Here is a 14,027-nt window from a genome sequence, read left to right on the forward strand (position 1 = left end):
ATGCCTACATCTTTTGGGCACAGAAACGAGCTAAGGAGTCTCGTTGGAGACCTAATCTTGGCCTGGTTCATTATGGAGTTCGCATCCGCTGGCTGGGATTGAGGGGCATGCTGTGGGAACAGTTGTTACCAACCTTACTTCAAGCTCGCCGTTTTTCCTCACCTCAAGTTATTGTATTGCATGTTGGGGGCAATGATCTTTGTTCTGTGAAAGGGATGGATCTCATCCGGCGAATGAAGCAAGACCTTTTGTCCACCAGTTTATTTCCCTGGCACCCGTTTGGTTTGATCTTGTATCATTCCTCGGTTGCTGTGGAGGGATGCTCGACGGGTGGAGGGTATCGAGCGTTTACGCAGATGTGTGAATTCTGAAGTTTTTCGATTTATGAGTATTTGGGGGGGTTTGGTTTTGGGTCATGATTTACTTTCTGTGGACTGCCCAGGACTGTATCGGGCAGATGGGGTTCATTTGTCAGATATTGGGCTTGATATATTTTTGAGTGCTGTTCAGGATTTGTTAGAGGCTTGTTATGGCACCCATGGCCGGGTCGCAGCTTTTGGGGGGGGGGTGTGGTGACTAGCTAAGCTGTCACCGCAAGTGGCGGAAATATGATGTTTTGGGGGCAAGTTTTGGATCAATGTAGCTATGGAAAGAAGGGGGATTTGTTTTTTCGAGCTGCTCATGTGCGACACCGCCATGGGTGACGGCAGGGTCTGCGCCACCGCAAACCTTGCTGGGATGGGGAATTGGAATTGTGGGACATTTTTGTGAAGGGAGCTATTTCGTCACCGAATAGTTCCAGGGGTTGTGATTGTTGTTATGCTACACTGTTTTTTCATGTTTGTTATCAACAATTGATTTATGGAACTGTTGAATAAAGATGAATAAAGCTGCGGCCCAATTTTTGCCACTAAGTGATTGGTGTCTTTATTATGGGATGTGAGTTATGATAAAGAAGTGAGAATGACAGTATTATTAAGCTCTGGAACGCATTGCCAGACGATGTGGTAACAGTGATAAATGTAGTTGGATTTTAAAAAGGTTTGGACAAATTCCTGGAGGAAAAGTCCATAGTCTGCTATTGAGACAGACATGGGGGAAGCTACTACTTGCCCGGGATCAGTAGCAGGGAATGCTGATACGGAACTATTTGGATTTTTGTCAGATACTTGTGACCTGGATTGGCCACAGGGGAACCAGGATAATGGGCTAGATGGACCATTGGTCTGACCTAGTATGACTATTCTTATGTTTTTATATTCTGCCAATATGAAGGGTCAACAAATCCTTGCCTTCAAGTCAGAACAGGCTACCTTATGTATGCTAGAGCTCAAAGCCTATGGCCTTGTCCCATTGAGGCCCACTTTTATTTATGTGCCTTCCACAGTCCTGACATTTATAGCTAGTATTATAGGCCTTCAGGTATTCTCAACAGCAGCAGCAGACCCAAGTACTCAGTAAATGCAGAGAAGAGTTGTAGCTTTGAAAGTCACATTGTTGGTAGATTAAAATAAAATAAGATTTTGAAGTAAAAAAGCAAACAGCCAGCACTAGTTTTTTCCTGTAAACTTGGACAAGCTTTCTGACGAATAGAAAGAATGATTGAACATCAAATAGCACAGAGAAAACAAGGGAAAAACTCTGAAGAACTGGACCAGCATATGAAGAAAACCATTTGTCTAAAGCAGAAATATATCAAGAAATACAGATAACTCGTACTTCAGAAACTACAAGCAGATCAGAAGCTGGCATGGTTAAGAAGTGAATTTAAAATGAAAGATGAGAGACTAAGAAATTGCAGCAAAGACTACAGATCAGATAGTTCACACAGTTAACAAAGAAAAAGTAATAATAAAAGAGGCAAATGCAGATTTTGCAACACTGGACTGGAAAGAGTCACATATCTCATAGGTGTGTGTGAAACCTTGAAGCTAAAAAAAAAAAAAACCCAACAAAATACCCCTACAGGGAAATGAAAAATAAATTAGCATTTCTCTGGAGAGAGAAAAACTCTTAAATGCCAATTTAAACATGGTCCATTTAGATGTCCAGATGGCAAGGAGGCATTGTGGAGGAAAGTGGAGAGAGGAAGTAACATAGAAACATGATGGCAGATAAAGGCCACATGACCCATCCAGTCTACCCATCCATAGCATCCACTATCTCCGCCTCTTCCTAAGAGATCCTACGTGCCTGTCCCATGTTTTCTTGAATTCAGAACAGTCTTTGTCTTCACCAACTCTACTGGGAGACTGTTCCATACATCTAGCCCTCTTTCTGTAAAAAAGTATTTCCTTAAATTACTCCTGAGCCTATCACCTCAACTCCATCCCATGACTCGCCTAATGCACATTTATGCCACATAGCTATTTAAATATCTCTACCATATCTCTCCTCTCCCACCTTTCCTCTAAAGTATACATATTGCGATCTTTAAGTCTGTCCCCATATGCCTTATGATGAAGACCAATGGCCATTTTAGTAGCCTTCCTCTGAATTAACTTCATCCTGTTTATATCTTTTTGAAGGTGCAGTCTCCAGAATTGTACACAATATTCTAAATAAGGTCTCAGCAGAGTCTTATACAGCAGCTTCAATTCCTCCTTTTTCTTACTGGCCATACCTCTTCCTATGCACCCTAGCTTTCGCCATTTCCTTTTCAATCTGTTTGGCCACCTTTAAATCATCACATACTATCACACCCAAGTCCCATATGAAATTTCTTCACCTCCTAAACTGTACCATTCCTTTAATTTTTCACAGCCCATATGCATGACCTTGCATTTCTTAGCATTATGTTGTAGCTGCCAAATTTCAGACCATTCTTCAAGCTTCGCTAGATCCTTTCTCATGTTATTCATACCATGATGGGTGTCTACTCTATTGCAGATGTTGAGTGAGACTATTTCACATTAAGAATCCATGTCCACAAAGGGAAATCCAGATGTCAGAATTTATACCTAATTCAAGGCAATCCCAACAGAATGCCAGCATTCCCAAACAGCATACTCTGCCTTCACATTAAACCGCCTTCCTCTTCTTCTCTCTCCCCCCCCATCGGAATGCAGTCAAATCCTCCCCTCCCCAACCTTCACCACTCACATACACATTCACATACACACTCACACAGGCACATTCCAAGCTTTACTCGTCCCCTGTGCCCAATTACCCCATGGTTGCAATAAAAGGAAAAAAAAGGCATACTGAAGAACACGATCACTCCCCTCTAGAAATCTATGTTAGAAATCATTCCCAGCATCATGCTTCTGCATGCTTTTCCGATTTGATCTCCCTCAAATCAACCTCTCATTTTTTTTTAGGCTCATTTCTAGACTCATAAAAGTAATTAAAAATGTTGTAGCAATGTCTAACCTAGCAATGTCATTGTCTTATGCCCCAGTGAATACTTGGATTGGATTTGGAAAGGGTACTATAAATCCTACAGATGGTACATAAACATCAGTCTGCAACATAATAAAATCCTAGGCAAATTACACACAGACTTTTATAGACAATGATCACAATTTATTCCCTTTTCAAACGACATGAGATGTGGCAAAAGCATGGAACATGGAAGTAATTATTTCCCAGGTGATATAAGTTTATTCCAAGGAATGGCAATTAAGTTAAAGAAACCAGAGAGATACAAAGTTTGGAATAATTATTTGGAGAATTATGATATAGGTTCCCTCTATCAGAAAGTACTTGAACCTATATTAAAAATGTAATGGAAATAATCTGCTAATTTTTAAAAGTCCTTAGGGCCCTCTGTACTAGACAAATACCACTTTTAGGGTCAGATGCTATAAGAGGTGCCGCTAGGTACCGGTTTAGTTGTCTATCTTAATTACCCAAATCACCTTAATAGATTGAATTACGGTATTTAGCTTTACCATGCTCTTAATTGAAAAATAACATTTTTTATTGGCCAATAAGTATCTACCTGATACTTTAAAAGGTAGGCGCCTATCACATGGTGCCTAGCGGCGCCTAACATCTAAGTGGGCGTGTTTGGGGGGCGGAGTCAGACATAGGTGCTGCTAGTCGAGATTCTCTAAAGAACCTAGGTGCCTGCAATGTAGGCCAGTAAAACCCTGGACTACATTACCTGCGCCTAAGTTTTGGGATTGTCACCGTTAGACGCGATTCTATAAACGGCACCTAAGCATGATTGATAGGCGGCCGGTGCCTTTTTTCTAGGCGCCTGCTGATTTAGGCACCATTTACTGAATCCGGCCCTTAGAGGCCACAGAGGCTATCTGTTTTAACACATGGGAAAGTGGACTTTAGCACCAGATCAAGGGACCTTTTACTAAAGCTTAACATGTCTAATTCTGTTAGCACATGCTAAATGCCAGAAGCCTTTAGGTATAAAATAGGCTTCTTAACATTTAGTGCACACTAACAGAATTAGTGCGCACTAAGCTTTAGTAAAGGGCCCCTAGTAAAATTATTTATTTATTTAAAATTATTTATAACACACCTATCCACATATCTAAGCAGGGAACAAAAATCACATACAAAATCACACTAAATAATACAAACAAGTAGAAAACAGCAAAAGAGAAACAGCATAAAAAAGAACTACCCTAACTCTGTAAAGAACAAGAAATAGATAATAGTGTAAAAACTATTTATCTTATTTTATGCAGAGGATCGGCGCACCAACGATGGCCAGCGCTTCACAATTCTATGCTGCCTCAGGATGTAGCCGCCAGTCGATCCTCTTCGGACTGCTCAAAACAAATGTCTCTCCCTGTACCGCATGAGGGTCATTTTGAATTTGGCAAAAGGGAGATTTTTTATGGCTATGAGTTTTGGTTGGGGCAGGCCTTGAGCTGCTGTGATGGCTGGCTTGTGCTACATTTTCTGAGGCTTATTTCTCCTTTTTTTGCATTTAAATTAACTCATGCAGGCTAAGTTGGTTTGGTTTGTAATTGCTGGATTTTGGTAAAGTCTCCATTCCTTTAACTATGGGCTCCTTTTACGAAGGAGCATTAGGGCCTTAATGCGCAGAATAGCATGCGCTAAAATTGCCATGCGCGCTAGCCGCTACCACCTCCTTTTGAGCAGGCGGTAAATTTTCATCTAGCGCGCACTAATCTGCTGCGTGTGCTAAAATGCTTAGCGCACCTTTGTAAAAGGACCCCTATGTTTGGTGAAAGTGTTTTGTTGCGATTATTGTTTGTTTACACCATGCGGTGTTTATTGGACTTTGATGTTTATGCCACGTGAACATTTAAGGGCTCCTTTTACGAAGATGCACTAGGGCTTTAAAGCGCAAAATAGAGTGCGCTAAATTGCCATAACATTATAATAATAAAGGCAGACAAGGGGGGAGCCACTGTGATTCTAAATAATAGTGATTATGAAAGGGGAGCTAGAAGACAACTATAGGACATTGTAGCCTATAAATATCTGGAGAATGATCCAACGTATGAACTGTCTGGTGTAATAAATGAATGGGTGACTAAACGCTATAAAGACAAAATGATTACGAGGAAGGAACACCAATTTTTGATTCAGGACTCCCCTAGAATACCCTCAATACGTTTTGTTCCTAAAATTCATAAAACTTTGTATCCTCCGCCAGGACATCCCATAGTTAATACACGTCAATCGATATTGGATCCGCTATCCAAATTTGTGGATTATTTCCTATGCACTGAAGTAACCAAGGTTAAATCTTACATAAAAGACACAGCCCACTTCTTGAGAAAGTTGTCAGTGATCCAACAATTAGAGGGGGAACTATGGATGGTCACCCTTGATGTGACATCACTATATACTCAAATCCCACAAGCCCAGGCTTTGAGTATTATTGAGGGGGTGCTTAATAATCATAGCGCCCCTCAGAGGATCTCCACGGATTTTTTACTACAATTAGCTCGGTGGGTGATAGAGGAAAGTTATTTTCAGTTCCAAGGGGATTTTTTTCAAACAGATTCAAGGGGTGGCCATGGGAGCAAGTCTGGCTCCCTCAGTTGCTACCCTATACATGTCAAAATTTGAGGAACAACATGTATATGTTTCATCTCAATTTGATAAAATACCTTTGTGGGTTAGGTTCCTCGATGATATCTTCATTTTATGGAAGGGACCTCAAGATGAATTGGAGAGCTTTGTAGATTATTTAAATTCGGGTGGATGCTCAGTTAAACTTCATTCTCACATTTCACCAACATCGCATTGAGTTTTTGGACTTATCTATATTCAAGATATTTGAAGGATTTAACACCACAGTTTATAGGAAACCCATGGCTCGCAACACCCTTTTACATTTTACTAGCCATCCTTTTAAATTAAAATTTGGGTTACCCATAAGCCAATACCTCAGGATTAGGAGGAATTGTACCACACTTGATGAATTCAAATTACAGGCTCGGATATTGGAAGAAAGATTTCTGGCGCGTGGATATCCCAAGCGTGCGATTAAACAAGCATACTTGAGAGCAAGGTATGCTCAGAGAGAGTTACTGATTAGGGATAAAGTGCAAGATCGTAACGAACAAGAACGATTGGTATGTGTACTCCTATTTTCGGAAGCAACTATAAATCTGGTTCAATTAATGAAAAGCCACTGGCATAGAGTTGAATTGCATACAGAGCTGAGTCAGTTCCCAATGGTTGCTTTTACCAAAGGGAAAACGATTGGAAAAATTTTAAATCCTAAAATATTCAATAATATCAACACAAGGAATCGGGGACAACATTTAAAATGTGGGGAATGCCAGTGGTGTGATGTTACTATAGAGGGTCCACAATGAGTAATACCAGGAAAACACACTACCATCGTATCCAGAAACAATGCAGACTGTAACAATAAAGGGGTGATTTATGCGATCATGTGTCCCTGTAACCTATATTTATCGATTAAGATTTGCTTGAACGAGCATAAGTCTCGTATTAATAATGCATATATGCAAGCCCCTATAGTTCAACATATGATTAAAATGAAACATATGGTGACCGAATTGAGATGGAGAGTGATTGATAATTTACAACAAGATGGGTGGGTGGGAGGTAACTTAGAGAGAGTATTAAACATGAAGGAACAGAGGTGGATTCATAGACTTAAAACAATAGAACCTCATGGATTAAATGTTGAAGTGGAGTGGGCTTCTATGTTCTGACTCCTAGTTAGACTCGAGGCAATCTCAGTTGTTCACTATTGTCAACATACGGGCTAGGAGCATGCGCCCCAGGGGTCGGGTGGGGGGTTGGGCTCCTGGTGATCAGATGACTCTAGGAGAGGGGCTGGCCGTTCAGTAATAAGACTACTCATATAACGAGCCCTGAAACGCTGTCGCCATCTTACTGATAGAAACAATTGAGTAGGTTGGAGGACAGCGGGTATGGTATGGAAGTAGACATTAAGAACTGTTATTATCGTATATGGTGATATGTTTGAGATTATTAATCTTGACGTTTTGTTTTATCCAGTACGGATCCCTGACGAAACTTCGGTGAAACATGTCGGGTCCTACCGCTTAACTCATTGAGATTCTGATATTACACCATTACTAAAGCTAAGTAATTTAAAATGCAATTAAAAAGTTATGTTATAAGTTGTTTTAAACACTAATCTAAACTAGACCAGTGAGGAGTGCACCACAGATATCTCCCTGTAAAATACACCTTGAGTGGGACGGAGGAGTGGTAGTTCTGAGGTCTTTAAGATAAGTCAACTATATGTATGAATGCATGAATAGAGGAGGAGAAGAAGGTGAAATAGTTGGATTGTGCCTTGGAAGTTAGGACATACTAGACCTTAACGCCAGCATTGAGATGGCATTAGTTCTAGAAGCGTAGCGCGTGGTAATTTTCCTGCATGCGCTAAAAACGCTAGCACACCTTAGTAAAAGAAGCCCTAAGTGTTGGTTTATGCATGAATGAAAAACGAATAGGACTTGTAAAATGATGGGTCAAGTCAATAGTACTGAATACTACTACTACTATTAATTATTTCTATAGCGCTACCAAACATACGCAGCGCTGTACAGAGTCACAAACAAGACAGTCCCTGCTCGAAAGAGCTTACAATCTAAACAGAAAAGACAGACAAACAGGATGTCATGGATACAGTTAAGAGGAATGGTTAATCTGGCTGGGTTAGTGGGCAGGGAGGAGTAGGGTTATGGACTGAAGGCTATATCAAAATGGTGGGTTTTTAATCACCTTTTAAATAAGGTAAGGTATGGGGCTTGGTTGACAAACTTGGGTAATATATTCCAGGCATAGGGGACAGCTAGATGACAGGAACGAAGTCTGGAATTGGCAGTTGAGGCGAAGGGTACAGCTAAGACCTGTTTGTGTAGATAAGACATTGATGAGGCAGGTAACCACCATGATTATTTCCATTATAACATGATGTGTTTTTGCCTCTGTATAGGCTAAACCTTTTCAAATGTATAGCTGCTCAGCTTTATGGAAAGCAGTGATTTTAGACTGCATACTGCCAGTTAGAGCAGTAAAGAAAGTTTTAATAAAACTGTAAACTTATATTCATCAGTTTAAGTTAGGACAGTTGTATGGGATATGGTTACATATCATTGCTAGCTGTATGTTGAGGCAGAACACCTTCACTCAGCCCTCATCCACCCCATTAATCCTATACAGAGCCTCTTAGTTTCAAGTGGCAGGAACGTACAGAAATGACAGTATTCTAGCTATTTGCATGCCTATACTGTCACTTTCACACATAAATGACCTTTGTAGAGAATAACGACTAGTGAACAAGTATGTGCCATGATTTGATGGCATGTACTTTGCCGGTAGGTGTACACATTGATGGAGTTTGGGCAGAGTGTGAAGTGGGCACTGAATAATTTACATGTAATTTGGCTAGCATTGAGGAGCAGGAATTTACACCGCCTAGAGAGCTGGTGTTAAGCGATCTGGACTCTGTGTATGTGTTTCTAATCTCTGCCATCTGCACTTGTATTCCATAAAGAAAAGCGAGTGCCTACATTTCTCGATAGGATAAGCTTGGAATAGGTATCTGCTTACTCTCATATCCTAGGTGCCCTCTTACAGAATTACCCTCTATGGGGGCAATTCTATAAAACAGGAACTAACCTTTGCACTTATGTTACATGCGCAAATGTTCAGAATTCTAGCATACGTGCCAAAATGTTGCCTATTGTGGTGTTGCTCAGGAGACAAAAACCAAGAGATTGACCCCGTGAAGTCCACAGGAAAGAAATCCAAGAGAAACCAAAAAACACAACTTATCAATAAAGCCGATCTCAGGATCATCACCGTTCCACAGTGTTTTTTTGTTGCTCAGGAGACCCAACCCAAATACCTTCCACTGCCAGGCTTAATAATCTGCACAGGACACGCGCTTTTAATTTTTTGAGGCCTTTTCCCAATTTCTAGATCTCTTTGTTTCATTTCATATTTGTGTTAATAATAAAATAAATATAACATCTGCCAGAACTTTTTAACAGGACAGCAACATGCACTACTTTATAGGCTAATATGAATTAAACACACTTGCTGATAGTTCTACCCTCCGACTTCCAGTGATGAGGAAAGTATTCACACCATACACAACTATGTGAAGTTTTTCTCTAGAGAAAAGGGGTGGTTTCAGGGGTGGGGTGGGATTGACATTAGCATCATCAAGCATGTAGAGAAGGGGTGTCAAAGTCCCTCCTCGAGAGCCACAATCCAGTCGGGTTTTCAGGATTTCCCCAGTGAATATGCATGAGATCTATTTGCATGCACTGTTTTCATTGTATGCTAATAGATCTCATGCATATTCATTGGGGAAATCCTGAAAACCCGACTGGATTGCGGCCCTCGAGGAGGGACTTTGACACCCCTGATGTAGAGGGAGTCTATTTTTACCACCACCTGCAAACTCTGTGGATAATTTTCTGACCATATTCTTTGCTCAACCAGAGATTTTCCAAATGAAGCCCTGCACACAATTTCCCTTGGAAAACTAGCTTCCAGATTTTGTGAGTGCAAAGTATTCGCAGGCCTGAAAAATGACCCATGAATGCAGCAGCAGTAGCAGCATAACTCTGGAGGAAGAAAAATGTGCTTCCTCCCAACCATGCCTTGAAAGGAAAACACACTGCTGAGTTTCTGTATAAAAACCCTGGCAATGCTGGAATGACATTTTGAGGTACCCTGGACAGCTCCATATGAAATGCTGCAGACTGAACCTTTCCCTCCCCCATAGACCAGAGGTAATCCAGAAATGCAGTGCTGAGAAAAAACACATTGGTTACATAGAAACATGACAGCAGATAAAGGCTAAATAGCCTATCCAGTCTGCATATCTGCAGCATCCTCTATCTCCTTCTCTCCCTAAGAGATCCCACGTGCCTGTCCCATGCTTTCTTGAATCCAGACACCGTCTATATCTCCACCACCTTTATCGGTAGATCATTCCACGCATCTACCACTCTTTCTGTAAAAAAATATTTCCATGCCTAGTTTTCAATAATGCCCTCCAATTATACCCCCTCCCCCTAGGAATGACTCTATGTGACGCAGCTCAAAGTTTAATAATTTGATAGTTAATCATTTGAAGAGCTGAAATTTCACTCCTGTATTAACTCGTTGTTTTAACCCATATAGAATGGATTTTGACTAAGACTTTACACAGGCATTCAAAATCTACCTTGTGGCAATGTTATCTCGAACATCAAAAGAAATGCAATAACATGGAAGAAATACAATAATGCAAGCGAACTAATAGGGATTTATTGAGTTTTGCAAAGAGCAAGCTTTCCTCAAAAGGGAAAAACCGTTGTCTTGTAAACTGCCTACCTCTATTTATTGTGGAGTCATTTTAAACCATGGCCAATTATACAAAGAAAATTAATGCTCCATTAATGTTTCCTCGAATGTATTCTCTGTGGGCTCTTATTGAGTCTCTCTTGGATCCAACACCACTTTTGGTATTGATCTTATGTCCTTCTTGCATGGTTACCCTGATCAATGAACTTCCTGTGCATAAGAAAGTTTCCTGTTGGCATTTTTCTGTTGTTGTTGTTGTTAAATTAACTCCTTTCTCCACTTCCCATGGAAACTACATAAGAAAAAGACTTTTGAGGGTAATTTTTTAAAGTTATAACTTTCCTATAACTCCCCCTGATTAAAAAGTCCATTTTTCAACATCTGTCACCCCCCAAAGTGTCCCAGCCCTGGCACATTTCTCTCCTTATAAGAGAAATGAAACTAGCTAGCATTCATTCAGAAGGACCCTCACATCCAACTACCCACCCTTGAGTACTCTATACTGCTGGAGCCAGGAATGGACTTAACCCAGTGCTGCCCTCTATAGGTAGTATCACAAAATGAGACCCTTTTGGATAGGACCTCCATGAGAAAGGGAATCCAGTAGAGGCTCTCCTAAATAGTACTACTCCTGCTTATAGAACAAAAGAACAACATGGTATAGAAAAGCCAAAGTGTTTTCCACAATGAACTATTGTAGTTAAAGAAAGTGAATAACATAGGCACTCAAAATTCCATTCATTCTTGCTTACCTCATTCACCCCCCAAAAACATAAATTTCACTCCATCTGAACAGTGGCAAAACATTAACTGCAGCTTTATTGCGACAAATTATTCTTTACAACAGTAATATTAACAATAATTATAACATTACAATACCATTTTCTTCTGCCATATCTAGGCGTAATAAATCAAAAGTTTATTTCCAAAGCACTCAAAGATGAAAACATGAGTAATGAATAAAAAAATAGTAATATATACATACAACTAAAAATGACTATAAATAAATATCTAACTATAGCGCGTAGCAGAGGCTAAACTTTGCCGTGTAGGCAACACAGCCATTATTGTTTTTCCACATTTGTAATCGCCACTGTATTTTACATCTAGGATCCCTGAGGAAGGTGTGTTCTGCCAAAATACGGCCCGTGTTGGGCCCTGCCAAGACAGATGTGGACTTTGTTAGAATTGTTTGAAGAAATAAAAGGTGTGTCAAGTACATTGTCTTCCACGGTCTTGTTTGTGTTTTGGACTGTGCTTTTCTTCTGTGGAAACTGGGTCTCCTTCTGTTGTTGATATCGTTAAAACCACCATATTTAATGCGATATTGAGGGGAAAGGAAATCAAGTAAATGTTGTAGAAGAGGTGAAACTCCAAAATACGAATGTTAAATTCAAAACAGAAATTAAACTCTTGGGGGGGTGTTTGGACGTAAGCTTAACTATGGAAGTTCAGGCCAATACTGATCAAAAAATTATGATATAAATTAAAATTGTTGCATAGAATGAAGTATTTTTTAGAGAGAAGTTTTCTGCAGGTTATAGTTCAGTCTTTAATACTTACCTTATTGGATTATACGAGGGCTGTTCAAAAAGTATCAGACCTTTTCTTGCAAATAAAACTAGGGAGGCATAGTTTGGTGCATATATGTAGGCGACCTTAATGCGCATGCTTGAATTTTTTCCCACCTACAGAAGCTGTCAGTCGCCAGCAGACTGTCGATAAGTGAGGAAGTGTAAGTGAGCGCCGTCCGATTTTCATTTTTGACAAAATGACAGAAAAAGTTGAACGCTACTGCAGTAAATTTTGTGTAAAGCTTGGCGATTCCCAAGTGGAAACGATCTGCAAGATTCAACAGGCCTTCGGGGATTACGCAATGGGCACCACACAGATAAAGGAGTGGCACAACCACTTCAGAGATGGCCGCACATCAGTGGAGAGCGAAACACGTTCTGTTAGGCCCTCAACATCCAGAAATGAGATCGTCATTGACCAAGTGAGGACCCTGGTGATACAGGATCATTGAATCATGGTCAGAGAACTTGCAGACGAGGCAAGCATCAGCGTTGGTTCGATTCATTCCATTTTGACTGAGGATTTGGGCTTCTGGAGAATTTCAGTGAAGTTCATGCCAAAGCTGCTAACGATCAAGCAGAAGCAACTCTGTTTGGAGATCACACAGGACATGCTGGAGACTATGAACAGTGATCCCAACTTCCTCAGCACAGTGATCACTGGTGATGAGTCCTGGGTACGACCCAGAAACCAAGTTGATATCATCATAATGGAAGCATTCAACATCCCCGAAGCCAAAAAAAGCAAGGCAGGTCTACAGCAATGTCAAAGTCATGCTGACTGTCTTTGACTCAATGGCGTAGTTCAACACGAGTACGCACCGCATGGCACAACCATCACCAAGGAGTACTACCAAGAGGTTCTGCATTGCCTTCATAACGCTGTGAGACGCAAACGGCCAGACCTATGGGAGGCGGGCAATTGGCAGCTCCATCACGATAACACACCTGCCCATTCTTCACATTTGATACAGAGTTTCCAGACCAAACACAACACACCTGTGATTCCTCAGGCTCCCTACTCTCCTGACATGGCTCCATGTGACTTTTGGCTTTTCTCCAAGCTGAAAATGCCCCTGAAAGGGACCAGATTTCAGTCAAGAGAAGACATCATGTAGAATGCGATGGACCAGTTGTGAGTAGTTCCACGCTGCTTCCGACAGTGGCTGAACCATTGGAAGAAGTGTGTGGCAGCCCAAGGGAACTACTTTGAAGGAGATTAGTATAAGATTATTGTATCTGAATATGAGTATTTTTTATGAATAAAGGTCTGATACTTTTTAAACAGCCCTCATATGTCTGCTAGGTCTTCCTGCCAAATTGATGAAATGACTGCAGATTTTACAAAATGCTGCTGATTAACTTATATTGGGGGGAAATAGATTTGATTGTGTTATCCCCTTTACTATGAGAACTACATTAGCTGCCAATTCAGTCAAAAATTGAATTTCAAAGCTTTGTGTTTTATTTTTACAATTGGATATGGGTTATGTCCAGATTATTTGATAGATTTGATAACAGAATATCTACTCAACTAGGTATTTAAGCTCTTCCCAAAAATTGTTATTCGTAATACCATCTTGTAAAGATTATAGATTACTCTCCTCTAAGAAGAGAATACTCTTGGGAAGAGCTGCAGAGTTTTGGAATGCTTCCAAGTGAAATAAGAAACTTTTCTAATATCGAGCATTTTAG

The 14,027-nt window shown here is 40.5% G+C and overlaps 1 protein-coding gene across 1 annotated transcript in view; it reads right to left on the bottom strand.

The window, feature by feature from the left end:
- The window catches only part of CLVS2 (clavesin 2), a 79,188-nt gene that overhangs the window by 40,468 nt on the left and 24,693 nt on the right, over window positions 1–14,027 (bottom strand). The gene's annotated exons all lie outside the window — the stretch shown is intronic.

Source organism: Geotrypetes seraphini, chromosome 3, assembly GCF_902459505.1.
Source record: "Geotrypetes seraphini chromosome 3, aGeoSer1.1, whole genome shotgun sequence".
Classification (NCBI taxonomy): domain Eukaryota; kingdom Metazoa; phylum Chordata; class Amphibia; order Gymnophiona; family Dermophiidae; genus Geotrypetes; species Geotrypetes seraphini.